The sequence below is a fragment of the Gopherus flavomarginatus genome, unplaced genomic scaffold (genome assembly GCF_025201925.1).
Source record: "Gopherus flavomarginatus isolate rGopFla2 unplaced genomic scaffold, rGopFla2.mat.asm mat_scaffold_90_arrow_ctg1, whole genome shotgun sequence".
NCBI classification, from domain to species: domain Eukaryota; kingdom Metazoa; phylum Chordata; order Testudines; family Testudinidae; genus Gopherus; species Gopherus flavomarginatus.
In genome coordinates, this window is record NW_026115176.1 from 101031 (window position 1) to 115927 (window position 14897).

General features: G+C 42.0%; 1 pseudogene; it reads right to left on the reverse strand.

The window, feature by feature from the left end:
• Positions 1–14897, reverse strand: part of LOC127042683 (cytosolic phospholipase A2 gamma-like) — a 46541-nt pseudogene that overhangs the window by 12924 nt on the left and 18720 nt on the right.

Here is a 14897-nt window from a genome sequence, read left to right on the forward strand (position 1 = left end):
TCAAATCCCCATTCATTCTCCTCTTCTGCCGACTAAACAATCCCAGTTCCCTCTGCCTCTCCTCATAAGTCATGTGCTCCAGCCCCCTAATCATTTTTGTTGCCCTCCACTGGATTCTTTCCAATTTTTCCACACTCTTCTTGTGGTGTGGGGCCCAAAACTAGACACAGTACTCCAGATGAGGCCTCACTAATGTCGAGTAAAGGGGAATGATCACGTCCCTCCATCTGCTAGCAAAACCCCTATTTATACAGTCCAAAATGCTATTAGCCTTCTTGGCAACAAAGGCACACTGCTGAGTCATATCCAGCTTCTCATCCACTGTAACCCCTAGGTCGTTTTCTTCAGAACTGCTGCCTAGCCACTTGGACCCTAATCTGTAGCAGTGCATGGGGTTCTTTCATCCTAAGTGCAGGACTCTGCACTTGTCCTTGTTGAACCTCACCAGATTTATTTTGGCCAAATCCTCTAATTTGTCTAGGTCCCTGTGTATCCTATCCCTACCCTCCAGCATATCTACCACTCCTCCCAGTTTAGTGTCATCTGAAAACTTGCTGAAATGCAGTCCACGCCATCCTCCAGATCATTAATGAAGATATTGAACGAAACTGGCCCCAGGACCAATCCTTGGGGCACTCCGCTTGATACCATCTGCCAAATAGACTTGGAGCCATTGAGCACTACCCATTAAGCTCAACAATCTAGCCAGCTTTCTATCCACCTTATAGTCCATTCATCTAGCCCATACTTCTTTAACTTGCTGGCAAGAACACTCTGGGAATTCCCAGTTTGATTTAAGTATATTTACTTTATATATTTTGACGTGTGGTGTGACAATTAGTGTTAATGGCTACAAAGCTTGAACTTTTTGAATGTCAGTGTTAGGAGACACTGGCAAAGGACCTGAGGTCTTTACATAAGAACATATGAATGGACAGAGGGAATGAACAGAACAGGGCAATTTATTGACTCTGTCATGCAGTCCCAGCTTCTAGTAGTCAGAGCTTTAGGGATACCCAGATCATTGGGTTATATTCCTGACCATCTTGCCTAATAGCCATTGATGGACCTAGCCTCCATGAACTGTTCTAATTCTTTTTTGAACCCAACTGCCTATTAATTTCATTGGGTGACGCCTGGTTCATGTGCTATGTGAAATGGTAAATAACACTTCCCTATTCATTTTGTCCCCCACAAATTATGACTATATAGAGCTGTCATATCTCCCCTCATTTGTCTCTTTTTCAAGTGGAACTTTCCCCCTCTTTTTAATCTCTCTTCATACGGAAGCTGTTCCATATCCCTAATCATTTATGTTGCCCTTTTCTGAACCTTTTCCAATTCTAATATATCTTTTCTGAGATGGGGCAACCAGAACTGCATGCAATATTCAAGATGTGGGCGTACCATGGATTTATGTAGAGGCAATATGATATTTTCTTTCTCATTGTCTATCCCTTTCCTAATGATTCCCAACATTCTGGGGGTTTTGTTTGTTTTTTTGTTGTTGTTTTTTGAGTGCCGGTGCACATTGAGTGGATGATTTCAGAGAACTATCCACAATGACTCCAAGATCTCTTTCTTGAGTGGTAACAGCTAATTTAGACCCCATCATATAGAGTTGGAATAACATTTTCCAATGTGCATTACTTTGCATTTATCAACATTGAATTTCAGTCTGTAATTTTCATTGTCCTATCACTTGGTATTTGTGAGGTCCCTTGTGTAAGTCTGATTTGGATTTAACTATCTTGAGTAATTTTGTATCATCGAGTAAGTTTGCCATTAAACTTTTTTTCCCTTTCTTCCAGATCATTTTGAATATGTTCAACAGCGCCTGGTCCCAGCACATATCCTTGGAGACACCACTATTTATCTGTCTCCATTGTGAAAGTGACTATTTATTCCTAGTCTTTGTTTCCTAACCTTTAACCAGATACTGGTTATCATAAATTTTTGATTTTCCCTCTTAATGTGAGGGGAGAAATAGTAGAAGAAAGAGATGACACACTTGAAATAATGAATTATGGAGGGAAATAGTTAAATGACCAATTTTCTGTTCACCTGTTTAGGGCTACATCTAGTTCTTTGCTCCCACATCTCGGGAGCTTGGTAATAATTTTTGGAAAGTCAATGACGCTGGATATATGGCTTTGAGAAAGCCGCCATCTACTATCTGAGAAATTTTTTCTATAAAACTTGCCTTCAAGGGCAACTTTGTTCAAAATATACAGATTGAGTCGGCAGTTCACTTGTCAAACTCCAGCATTCTCCTCTTTACCAGCTCTTTCAAATCAAAGGTCTCACGAACTTTTATAGGCACTTCAGGTTAGAATTACTTGCTTCTCCTCTGCCTATAAATAATGGATGAAACAAGGGTTTAGGAGACAACAGGGGAAGTTTTATTAGACTATGTTTAGGGTTGCAGGAAGGTTCAAATGGGGAGTGTAAGGCAGTTTTGGTGCCCCTCTGGGTCCCATTTAAAATGCATATAGATTTGGTGGTCCTATATTCCCTTCAGGCTGCTTTTTTTTCCCTCATCCATGGGTTGTGTGGAACAGCCCTGAGGATTGTAAAAGAATTGGCACAGATACATGTCATAGTTTGTCATGGAATATGAGCATGCCACAATTCATTCACAGCAATTCATGGGAGCTGGCATTACCAAAGGCACCAAAGGAAATAGACTTTGGACCCCTTTTGAAAATCTCATTCTAAATGACTAGACACAGGGAGAGGAGGTAAATTTAGTCCTGCTGGTTCACTTGCCTTTCAGGACTTCCTTCAGCTGCCTTAAGATTCTCTTGCAATCTTCCCCAGCTGAGGCACGAACATGAAGCTCCTGGAGGAGGAGGAGGATACCCCGATGAAGTACACTAGTGTAATCAGTACCTTGGAGGAAAAAGAATATAATGTGGCCAGCAGGCAGCTGTTTGTCCTGTAAGCCCCTGGGGATGAAAGGAGGAAAGACTTGTCCCCAGTGCCCAAAGTCTCTTGAGAGGAGGGATGCAACAGCCAGTGTAGGGTCAGACACCTGGCTGTGGAATCTGTCTGTACCTGTTGTCCTAGAATGTCAGGCCCTACGCCAGTGGAAGGAGGAGAGTAGAGGTTAGAACTCACCTCCCAATGACACCTGGCTTACCGTTTGTGAGCTACCTGGGCCGATGTGGGCTTCTCACGATTTTTCTTTTATTTATTGAATGAAAAATGGTTGTTCAACCAAATTGGCAACTGGTTTGGGGTTTCAGCTGCTTGGTGCTGACTAAGCTCTGAGGAGGTCATTTGGGCCTCCTGGGATAAATGCACCCACCACTACTAAGCATCATCCCATCTGGTCCTGGGCCTACAGCTCTCAAGGAAAGTTCAGCTCCATCTGTCAGGCACTGAAGGTGGAAAAGTAACTACAATCACGCTGCCAAACCTGCAGTCATTGGATTCTCCAGAGGTACAAGCCAAGAAGGGTAGGGGGAATTTCCCCCATGCACAAGTGTTAGCTGGTTTAAGGTTTCATGCTGACTAAGCTCTGAGGAGGCAATCTTTGTCTACTGGGATAAGTCCACCTACCAACAAAAGGCACAGAAGCTAACACTCCTTGTAGAACTCCTATAAGAAGCAAACAAAGAGCCCATTAGTATTGTTGAATTCCCATCTCTCTGATTACCACCTCACACACCCTCCAGCCCATCAAAAATTCAAGTATCCTCACCTGTCCACCTGATTAGTTCAACACCCTGTTTGAACTCCCTTAGCTCTCCCTTGCATCAAGTTTAAATTTCTCTTCCTCGCCCATAACTCCACTCTGGCCAACTCCTAGAAGACTTTCAGGATCCCAGTTCAAGAAACTCCATGTGGAGTTGGGTTGCAATGGTGGATGGAGCCCATAAGAAGAATCCCATTTCAGTGGGATTCTGCCGGTTCCTAGAGCGGGGCGACGAAGGAGGGACAAGATTATGGCGATCAACAGATGGCTCAGGGAGTGGTGTTATAAGGAGGGCTTTGGTATGTACGGTCACTGGGACGCATTTACGGATAGACGACTGTTTGCTCAGGATGGACTTCATCTCAGCAAGGAGGGAAATAGGATTCTAGGATGGAGGCTCGCCGACCTCATCAAGAGGGCTTTAAACTAGAAAGTTGGGGGAGATGGTTGGGAAATGTTCGGGAGATCTCCACGCCAGAACATAACCTGGAGAGGGAAGTAAACAAAGTGAGCAGGGATACCCTTGTGGCCCCAAGATTTGATCCAAGGAGGAATAGTGGAGTAGAAACCAGAGTAACGGGTGATGCTGGTGGCAGACAGTTTGTGCACGGCGGGGGAAAGAATGTCACTGACGCCAAACCCCGAAAATTAAAAGGTTTGTACACTAATGCGAGGAGCCTAGGTAACAAGATGGAGGAACTGGAGTTACTCGTGCAGGAAGTCAAGCCGGATATTATAGGGATTACCGAAACCTGGTGGAATAGTACTCATGACTGGAGCACGGGTATTGAAGGCTATGTGCTGTTCAGAAAAGACAGGAAGAAAGGCAAAGGTGGGGGAGTAGCCTTGTACATCAATGATGAAATTAAATGTAGCGAAATAAGATGCGATGGAATGGATAACACGGAGTCCGTCTGGGCAAAAATCACGCTGGGTAAAAAAGCAACTAGAGCTTCCCCTGAGATAGTGCTTGGGGTGTGCTACAGACCGCCGGGATCGGATTGGGATATGGATAGAGACCTCTTTAATGTCTTTAATGAAGTAAACACAAAGGGGAAATGTGTGATTATGGGGGACTTCAACTTCCCGGACATAGACTGGAGGACGAGTACTTGCACGAATAATAGGGGTCGGATTTTTCTGGATGTGATAGCGGATGGATTTCTTCATCAAGTAGTTGAAGCACCTACGAGAGGGGATGCCATTCTAGACTTGGTGTTGGTGAGCAGTGAGGACCTCGTAGAAGAAATGGTGGTAGGGGACAACCTTGGTTCGAGTGATCATGAGCTGATTCAGTTCAAACTAGATGGAAGGATAAACAAATGTAGATCTGCGATTAGGGTTTTTGACTTCTCGAGGGCTAATTTTAAAGAGTTAAGGAAATTAGTTAGGGAAGTGGATTGGACGGAGGAATTAGTGGATTTAAATGTGGAGGAGGCCTGGAATTACTTTAAGTCACAGCTGCGGAGACTGTCGGAAGTCTGCATCCCGAGAAAGGGGAAAAGAACCATGGGCAGGAGTTGCAGGCCAAACTGGATGAGCAAGCAACTCAGAGAGGGGATTAGACAAAAGCAGAAAGCTTACAGGGAGTGGAAGGAAGGCAGGATCAGTAAAGAAAGCTACCTTGCTGAGGTCAGAACATGTAGGGATAAAGTGAGGAAGGCTAAAAGCCGCATTGAACTGGAACTTGCAAAGGGAATCAAAACCAATAGTAAAAGGTTCTACAGCCACATAAATAAGAAGAAAACAAAGAAAGAAGAAGTGGGGCCGCTATACACTGAGGATGGAATGGAGGTTAAGGATAACCTAGGCATGGCCCAACATCTAAACAAGTACTTTGCCTCGGTTTTTAATAAGACTAGTGAGGAACCTTGCGATGATGGAGGGATGATAAACGGGAATGTGGATATGGAAGTGGATATTACTGCAACTGAGGTAGATGGCCGTCTACTTTGAACAGCCTTTGATGGGTTTCGAAGTCGGAGGTGCCCGGACATCTCCACCCGTAGGATATTAAAGGAACGGGCGCTGGTGAAATTGCTGAGCCTCGTTAGCGAGAATTTTTAAGCAATCCGTATAATCTCGGGTGTTGTGTCCGTATGGACTGGAGGATTGCATAACTGTGAGCTTCCTATTTTTTAAGAAAGGGAAAAAGAGTGATTCCGGTTAATGATAGGCCTGATTTAGCTTGACGTCTGTAGTAGGTAAGTGTCGTTGGGAAAAATATTTTAAGGGAGAAGTAGTTAGTTAAGGACGTAGAGGCTCAATGGTAATTGGGACGAACTGCAACAACGGATTTACTAAAGGTAGATCGTGTCCAAACCAATGCTGATCTCACTTCTGTTGTATAGAAGGGTGACGGATTACTTAGATAACAGGGAAAATGCGGGAGATATAATTTGTACCTAGATTTCAGTAATGGCGTTCGACACAGGGTCCGCACGGGGAGCTGTTAGTTAAATTGGAAAAGCTGGGAGTGAATATGAAAGTTGTAAGGTGGATAAGGAACTGGTTAAAGGGGAGACTCCAGAGGGTCGTATTGAAAGGTGAACTGTCGGACTGGAAGGAGGTCACCAGTGGAGTCCCTCAAGGATCGGTCTTGGGACCGATCTTATTTAACCTTTTTATTACTGACCTTGGCACAAAGAGCGGGAATGTGCTAATAAAGTTCGCGGATGACACGAAGCTGGGGGGTATTGCTAACACGGAGAAGGACAGGGATACTATTCAAGAAGATCTGAACCACCTTGTAAACTGGAGTAATAGAAATAGGATGAAATACAATAGTGAAAAGTGCAAGGTCATGCATTTAGGAATTAATAACAAGAATTTTGGATATACGTTGGGGGCGCATCAGTTGGAAGCGACGGAGGAAGAGAAGGACCTTGGGGTACTGGTTGATAGCAGGATGACTATGAGTCGCCAATGTGATACGGCTGTTAAAAAAGCAAATGCGATTTTGGGATGCATCAGGCGGGGTATTTCCTGCAAGGATAAGGAGGTGTTAGTACCGTTGTATACGGCGTTGGTGAGACCCCATCTGGAATACTGTGTGCAGTTCTGGTGTCCCATGTTCAAGAAGGATGAATTCAAACTGGAACAGGTTCAGAGACGGGCTACGAGGATGATCCGAGGAATGGAAAAACTGCCTGATGAAAGGAGACTCAAAGAGCTTGGCTTGTTTAGCCTGGCCAAAAGAAGGCTGAGGGGGGATATGCTCGCCCTATATAAATATATCAAGGGGGTTAACGTTAGGGAGGGAGAGGAATTATTTAAGTTTAGTACTAATGTAGCCACGAGGACGAATGGGTATAAACTGGATATTAGGAAGTTTAGACTTGAAATTAGACGAAGGTTTCTGACCATTAGGGGAGTGAAGTTCTGGAATAGCCTTCCGAGGGAAGTAGTAGGGGCAAAAGACTTTCCTGGCTTTAAGACAAAGCTTGATAAGTATATGGAGGGGATGTTATGATAGGATCGTCAATTTGGGCAATTGATCTTGAATTACCACCAGACAGGTCTGCTCAATGGTCTGCGGGGAGATGTTGCATGCGATGGGTACTGAGTTGCTGCGGAGAACTCCTTCTTGGGTGCTGGCTGGTGACTCTTGCCCACATGCTCAGGGTTTAGCTGATCGCCATATTTGGGGTCGGGAAGGAATTTTCCTCCAGGGCGGATTGGCAGGGGCCCTGGAGGTTTTTCGCCTTCCCCTGCAGCGTGGGGCACGGGTCGCTTGCTGGTGGTGTCTCTGCAGCTTGAGGTCTTCAAACCATTTTTGAGGATTTCAATAACTCGGTCCTGGGATAGGGGTTGTATAAAATTGGATGGGTGGGGTTCTGTGGCCTGCCTTGTGCAGGAGGTCAGACTAGATGATCAGATTGGTCCCTTCTGACCTATGAGTCTATGAGTCTATGAGTCTATAAGTCACAGCTCAGACTACACTGCCAGTTCTGCAATTGCTGGATCTCGCTAGTGAATGGTTATTCCTATTCATGTCCAGTGCTCTGTGATTCAGGGTATAACTGCTTGGGACTGGTGCATGCTAAGGAGACACCCAGAACCCCCTTTAGAACAATAGACAACCTGTTCTGGACACCTTGGTGTATCTAAGGAAATGTCTTCCATTGAATACAGCAAGCTGTGTGCAAAGTAGAAGTTAACAAATTCAATTTTGGGATTAGGGCTGGTGATGAGGGCTGGGAAGGAAGCCTGAACTTCATGACTTCACAGTAGACTTGGTTACAAATTTCCTAACAGCACATTCTGCATCAAAAATGGCCATTTAGTCAAAATTTATACTTTCCATGCGAACATGTTGATTTTTGACAAATTGGAACTTATCAATTTAGTTGAAATTTGGAACATATTGCTTTTGATGACATTCTTTTTGGTGAAAAGATAATTGAAACAAAGTGTTTTGATAGGTCAAAATGTACCTTATCAGAATGGAGTGTTTCAATTTTAGCCCTCAATATTTATTTTATATAGGATATAAGGTCACATTTTTTAAAAGTCTAAACCAAAACAAATCATGTCCACTTTATCAAAAGGGAAAGCTTTGATTGATCTGAAAATACTTTTTCCAAACATTTTGAAATTGTTTGGTTTCATTCTGGATTAAATTTGAAATGTCAGAATTTTCCTTCTGCAAAAGTTTTAACTAGCTGGACTTCACAGGGACATCTTTGGAATGCCTTCTGCTTGCAAACCTCCCACCACAGGGAGATCAGAAAAAACATTTGGGCTCTTCTCCTGGCTCCCCACTGACTCCCTGTCTGGCCTTGGGTAGTCAGTTAGGGTCAGACTTTTAGAGGTATTTAGGTACCTAGTGATATTTTCAGAAGTACCTAGTTGCTTCAAAATCATGGGTTTCAATGTAAGATAATCACCTAGATGCTTTTGAAAATCCCATTTGGTGCCAAAAATTCTTTAAAAATCTGGACCGTAGGCTGAGATTTAGAACAAATACTAAGGGAGTTAGGTAACCATGGAGGTCAGTGGCATTTGGGCACCTAACTCTCTTATCTTGTTTGAAAATCACATCGCAATGACGTAAGGTGAAGACTTTCAAAGGCACCAATGGAACTGGACACTTGGCCAGGATTTTTAAGGTATGGATATGCCTAAATTTAAAAAACAGGTGCCTAGTGTGATTTAAACAATTAAATTAATTAATGTTAATTAGACTTCATTGTTGTTGGCAGTATTGTTATATCCGCATTGGACCCAGGATATGAGAGAGACTGAGGTGGGGGCGAGATAGTAATCTTAAGGAGAGCAGGTCTCTTTCATTACTATTCATAGCTTCTCAGGCCAGAAGGATCATTGTGATCACCTGTTCTGACCTCCAGTAGAATACAGGCCATAAGAGAACTTGGGAAATCATCTGGATTTGCTCCCCATGTAGTTACTTATAGATATTTATAACAGTATAACAAGATCCAATGGGTGGACATAGAAGCTAGACAAAGTTCACATTGGAAAGTAAGGAATACATATATATATATATAATATATATATATATATATATATATATATAGATATATATATATATATATATATATATATATATATATATATATAGTATTAATAGTGAGAGTAAGTAACCATAGGAAAAACTTCCCAAGGGTCACGGTGGATTCTCCATCTCTGGAAATTTTTAAATCAAGATTGGATTTTTTTTTCTAAAAAGAACTGCTCTTAGTAATTATTTTAGGGACCTTCTTTTGCCTTTGTTATACTGGAGGTCAGACTACTGGGGCGCAATGGTCCCTTCTGGACTTGTAGTCTATGACTTTCTTGTAGATATTTATTTCTGCCTTTTTTTTTTTGTTTAGCTTATATCTCAATGAAAATGGTTTAAGCTAATGTGAGAAAACCACACTTACACCAGAACAGAGAGTGTCCACATGAGGGTTATTCTGGTATACCGATAGCTGGGTAACGGGTAAAAATTTCCCATGTAGAGAAGGTCACATATGAGCTTTCAAGGGCGATTTTGTTCGAGGCAGCATTTGTCAACAGAAAACTATGAGTGTTACATTCATTACAAAGGGGGGAATGAGACCCATGAAAATCACATATGTCATTAATGGATATGGCTTGATTCCCCTCTGGCTTGATCTAAGCTGTAGAAGCGACATCCTATGTTGGTCATGGAGTGAAAAAACACACATTTCGCTATGCCATCTCCACTCTGCCCCCTCAAAAAAACCTCAGTGTAGATGCAGTTATGAGATGGAAGAGTGTGCATTTTTCAATGTAGCTAATGTTGTTGGGGGAACTATTAATCATATACTGGCAGAAAAACTCCTTCTGTCAGCGTATGCTGTGTCCACACTGTGGGGGGCCAGGGAGGCTGTAGTGAAGGACGTAGCCTCTCAGAGAGGTGCAGATCAGAACTATCTCTCTTCACGTCATTGGAGTCATGTCAAGATAAAGTCAAGGTGAGTTCTTAAAAAAAACAGCCCATGATTCCAGAAATACAATGACCCACCTGCTTTACCTACTGCATACCGATGTTCTCTGAGTTTTCGGAATTTTTCCTTAAGATGGTCTTGCCAATGGAAAACAGAACACGTGTGTTATAAGTCTTTTCTCACAGGCTAAGGATACTAACCATAGGAAATCACATTGTGGGTTACAAAAATGTAAAACTGATTTCGTTATGATTTGAACTGGTAGTGTAACTCAGAAGGAGAGTGGGGTAAGAAAATACAATTTCTAACCTCTGGGATTTGTTTTCATCTCAAATTGGTTTAGAAAAGATCAAAACATCTAAATATCTTGAAGAAGTGAAATTGTGAAATATTTCAATTCAGAATTATCCAAAATGACCCTACTAAAAATATTTTCTTTCAACAACAGTGAACCATTATAAGCTAATAGAAAATGCTATACATATATAATACAAAATATAAGGTATATATGATATTTTTAGCTACCTAGCTAAAAAAATAAATAAAAGTTAAAAGCAAATGAAAAGATAAAGTTGAATAAATGATAAGGTCAGAACAAAATACTCTATTTTGGTTTTTGAAGGCATTTTGAATATTTTCCATCAAAAAATTATCTCGGAATTGACACATTCCCACAAAAATTTTTTAATATGATTTTCTGGTGGAAAACTCTTTAGTCAAAATGTTTGATGTGGCTGTATTCAGAAGTAACTCCGCTGACTTCACTGGCAGAATTTGCCCTAAAGCTAAATCTTTGGCAAAATCAGATTAAAGTTTGAAATCAGGATTTGATCTAAACTGAGAGTTTCAAGGATGCCTAAAGGAGTTGAATTTCATAATGCCATGGATTCGTATAGTTTGAGATCAAGAGGCCATGAAATTTCACATAGAAATTTCAGTTAAAGTAAGGCACTGCTCAGGAGACTGAGCTGTTATGTGCCACAGGTAGAGAACAGGAAAGATTGAGGCGCACCTGAAGCAGAGGTCCTGGCAATGGCAGGGAATGATTAGGTGAGATGTGTTCATAATAACCTCAGCAGGCGATCCCACAACCCATGTTGCTGAGAAATGTTAGAAAACCCCATGGGTCCTGCCAGTGTAACCTGGGGGGAAATTCCTTCCTGACCCCAAATCTGGTGATCAATTGGACTCTGAACACGACTCACCAACCAGGCATTTAAAAAGAGGATTCTCAGTACCACATCAGAACATTGACCTACCCCACCTGTATCCCATCTTTAGTGGTGGGAAAATAAATAAATAAAATAAATAAATATGAAACTGATTACAATTGTTCATAAGGGAAGATATTCCTTCCTGATTGCTGCCAGTGGCTGGCTGAAGCCCCGAAGCATGAGATTAGATGATGTTCAACTCTTATCAACGTTAATGGAAATTAGGATCCAAATCCCCTCATCAATTAAGAAAATCTCAGCCCTAGCTATAATAATCTGGAAATTATCTGGAATGCTGGAGATTATGAAAGGAAAAAATGAAAGTTGGGTGCTCGGTCTTCCTTTGGCACCCTTGAAAATCCAACCCAACCCACAACTGGCAGACACCTATGAGCTACTTTAGGCTACTGCTAATACAGTGGCTGTTTGACACACGACAGTATCATTGTGATAAAGAGTCGGGCACTGGAATCATTGCTATAGAATGGAGTGGTGATGCCTCCATTGGGACCTGTTCCGATTCCACTGATGACCCTACCTTCAACACACAGAAATGTCAGTACCTATTAAATATTTCTTGTTTGCATCCATACTTCCAAGGGCGCTTCCCCATAAGCCTGAAAACAAGAAAGGAAAAGACCTTATTTACCATAGAGCAGCTAAGAAAAGCATCAAGGCCTTTCCCTTCAATATAATGTAAGGAGTTGCCTGGATAGGAGCCCCATTAGCAGAAAAGTCAATGAGGCACTCGCAGGCCAGTCTCTCATAGGTTATGTGTTTTGCAACTTTGTTCACATATTGATCCATAACTGAAAAAGTTTATTGTGAGTAGAGGTGGTCAAAAATTTCAAATGTAATATTCTTCAAATCAGCAAATATTCTTTTGTCAAAATTTGAACTTTCTATGTGAATTTGTTGATTTTTAACAAAATTTCATTTAAAAAATAAATGTGAAATGAGGCAGGTTGACTTATCAAAACAGAACATTTCAATGTTTCATTTTGAAATAATCTTTCATTTCCAAATTAATTGGATTGTATAATACAATGTAAATGAAACTATAACAGACAACATTTAAAGAGTAGAAATAGGAAGGCAACATTTTGATTTTTTTTACAGAAGTGGAACATTTCGATTGACCTGAAATGGAAATCATTTTGTGGGAAAGGTTGAAACTATGTGTTTTAGTCCTGATTCGGAATAGAAACTAATGTTCAGATTTCCTGTGGAATGGTAATGCCAACATTTGACCAATCCTAATTATGAGTATTGGTATTTGCAGTATCACACTGCCTAGGTGACCCAGCCATGAAGCAGGACCCCATTGTGCTAGGTGCTGGACAGACACAAGACAGAAAGACAGTCCCTGCCCAGAGCATTTGATAATTTTTGGAACATTCCTGCCCAGTAGTGAGTTGAGAACTAGGTGAGACAGGGCAGCCTCAAGAGGCAGTGGTGGTCTTGACAGTGGGTGTATTAAATCCTGCTAGGCTTACTGTTATTTCAGATCATAGAAATGTAGGGCTGGAAGAAACCTTGAGTTGTCATCTAGTCCACCCTCCCTCACTGAGGCATGACCGAGTAAATCTGGACTATTCCTAACAGATGTTTGTCCAACTTCTTTAAAAACCTCCAGTGACGGGGGCACCACAAAGTCCCTTGGAAACCTGTTCCAGAGCTTCACTATCCTTAGAGTTAGAATGTTTGTTGTTTGTTTGTTTGTCTGTTTGTTTGTTTTCTAAGAATAATTAATTGCTGGATTTGTCTTCCATTAGGAGATGCATTTTGAAGTACTGTCAAAAGTACCCAGAGTCTAGGATGGGCTGTGTTTGATTGGTGTAGTACAAATTTGTATGAATGAATGAATGAAGCTGGAATTTTCAAAGTGAATAAGGGAGGTGATTTAAAATGTACCTAGCTGACTTAGAAGCACACATCACCCATTGACTTCAAATGATCCTTATACTCCTAAAACACTTACCTCCTTTCAACAAATCACAAATTCAAAGCCCATGGAATTTGTTTAGGAGTTGGGTACATAACTATCCTTTCTCCCTTTGAAAATTCCCCTTCCCGTCAACACAATTGCCTAATCCTTTTAAACCTTTTGGAAATTCCCAATCCAAATAAATAAATATAAAAGTCCAAGACATGCAAACACTGGATATTAACTAATAGGAAGGTGAATGTTCCTCGCTGGGATTTTCAAAGGAAACTGTGGGAGTTAGGTGTCCAAATTCTAGTGGATTCAATGCAAGTTGGGCTTCCTAATTATCCTAGGGATCTTAGAAAATTCCAGCTCTAGTGACAGGACAGTAGGCTTAGACATAGGAGACCTGACTTCTATTCCTTTACCTTCCATTACCAAACTTTATGACCTTAGAAAAGCCATTTCCCCTCTCGATGACTCAGTCCTCCTTCTCTGTAAGTGTGTATGTTGATGCTCACCAAACTTTTGAAAAGCGTGTTTAGATCTGTGGATGGGATATGTTATCTATACAAAAACTAACCATGTTTCAGGAGGAGCTAACTGGGTTGAAGAAAATATGAGCTAAGGGTGAGCAAAGGCAGTTACATGTGAGTGAATGTCATGAGTGAGGTGGAAATAGGGGTGAGGGTACAGAAAGAAGATGGAGGGGAAGAAAAGCTGGGTAGATACAAGCAGCTGGGAAGAGAGCTCTGAGACTGGGATGAGACCTACAGGGTTGAAACATTCCAAATAGGTCTATAATATGCTGCATTGCAAATAACAGGGTGGACCTGCAATATCTATCTATCTATCTATCTACCTATCTATCAGCAAGGTCTGAATGAGCTCTCCCTTGCAGCAAGTGATAAGCTGGAGGGAAGAAAGGTTCCAGGACATAAACACACCTAATCTGCCAAGGTATCCTGCCAAGTGATCAATTTTGTCTGGTATTGGGTTACAAATCACTTCAGTAATCACGAAATGTTGTTATTGTGATTGTATCAGTAAAGGGCAGCAGAACTGTGCTTACCCTGCCTTATTGCGGGGGTCAAGCCCAAATGAACTGAACTGCACTTGCTAAGCAGAGGTTCCAATGCCAGATCCCAGTGAGTAGAGGGTGTGGGGAGGGGGGACAGTTTGGTCTTTTTAGAGGGGTGGGCTCTGTCTAAAAGTCCTAGGCAACACTTGACCTGCCCTCTCCCCTTTTTAAATGTAGAGCTGATTAGGCTCAGTTGAGAGCGTTTTGTTTTGGTAAGTGATTGCTAGAGCTAAATCACTGATAATCAGGTCAAGTGCTCAGCCTTAGGGATGCTAGGGGACAGTGTTTGGGGGAAGAGACGGCCCAGTCTGCCCTAGCAGGGAAGTTCCCCCACTAGCTGCTGAAGTCACTGGGAGCCAGGTGGAACCCCAAGAGACCGACTCACAGAGGTCACAGTGGGGAGGCAGAATGGTGAGGACGCAGGGCCATCGGCAACAGAGCAGACAATGGCAAGGGGTGCAGTGAACTGTGGCATGAGAAATGACAGCAGGGGCACAGAGTGAAGGGCGGCAACTGTGAGCCATTTGCAGCGACAGCAGCAACTGAGGTATTGCTC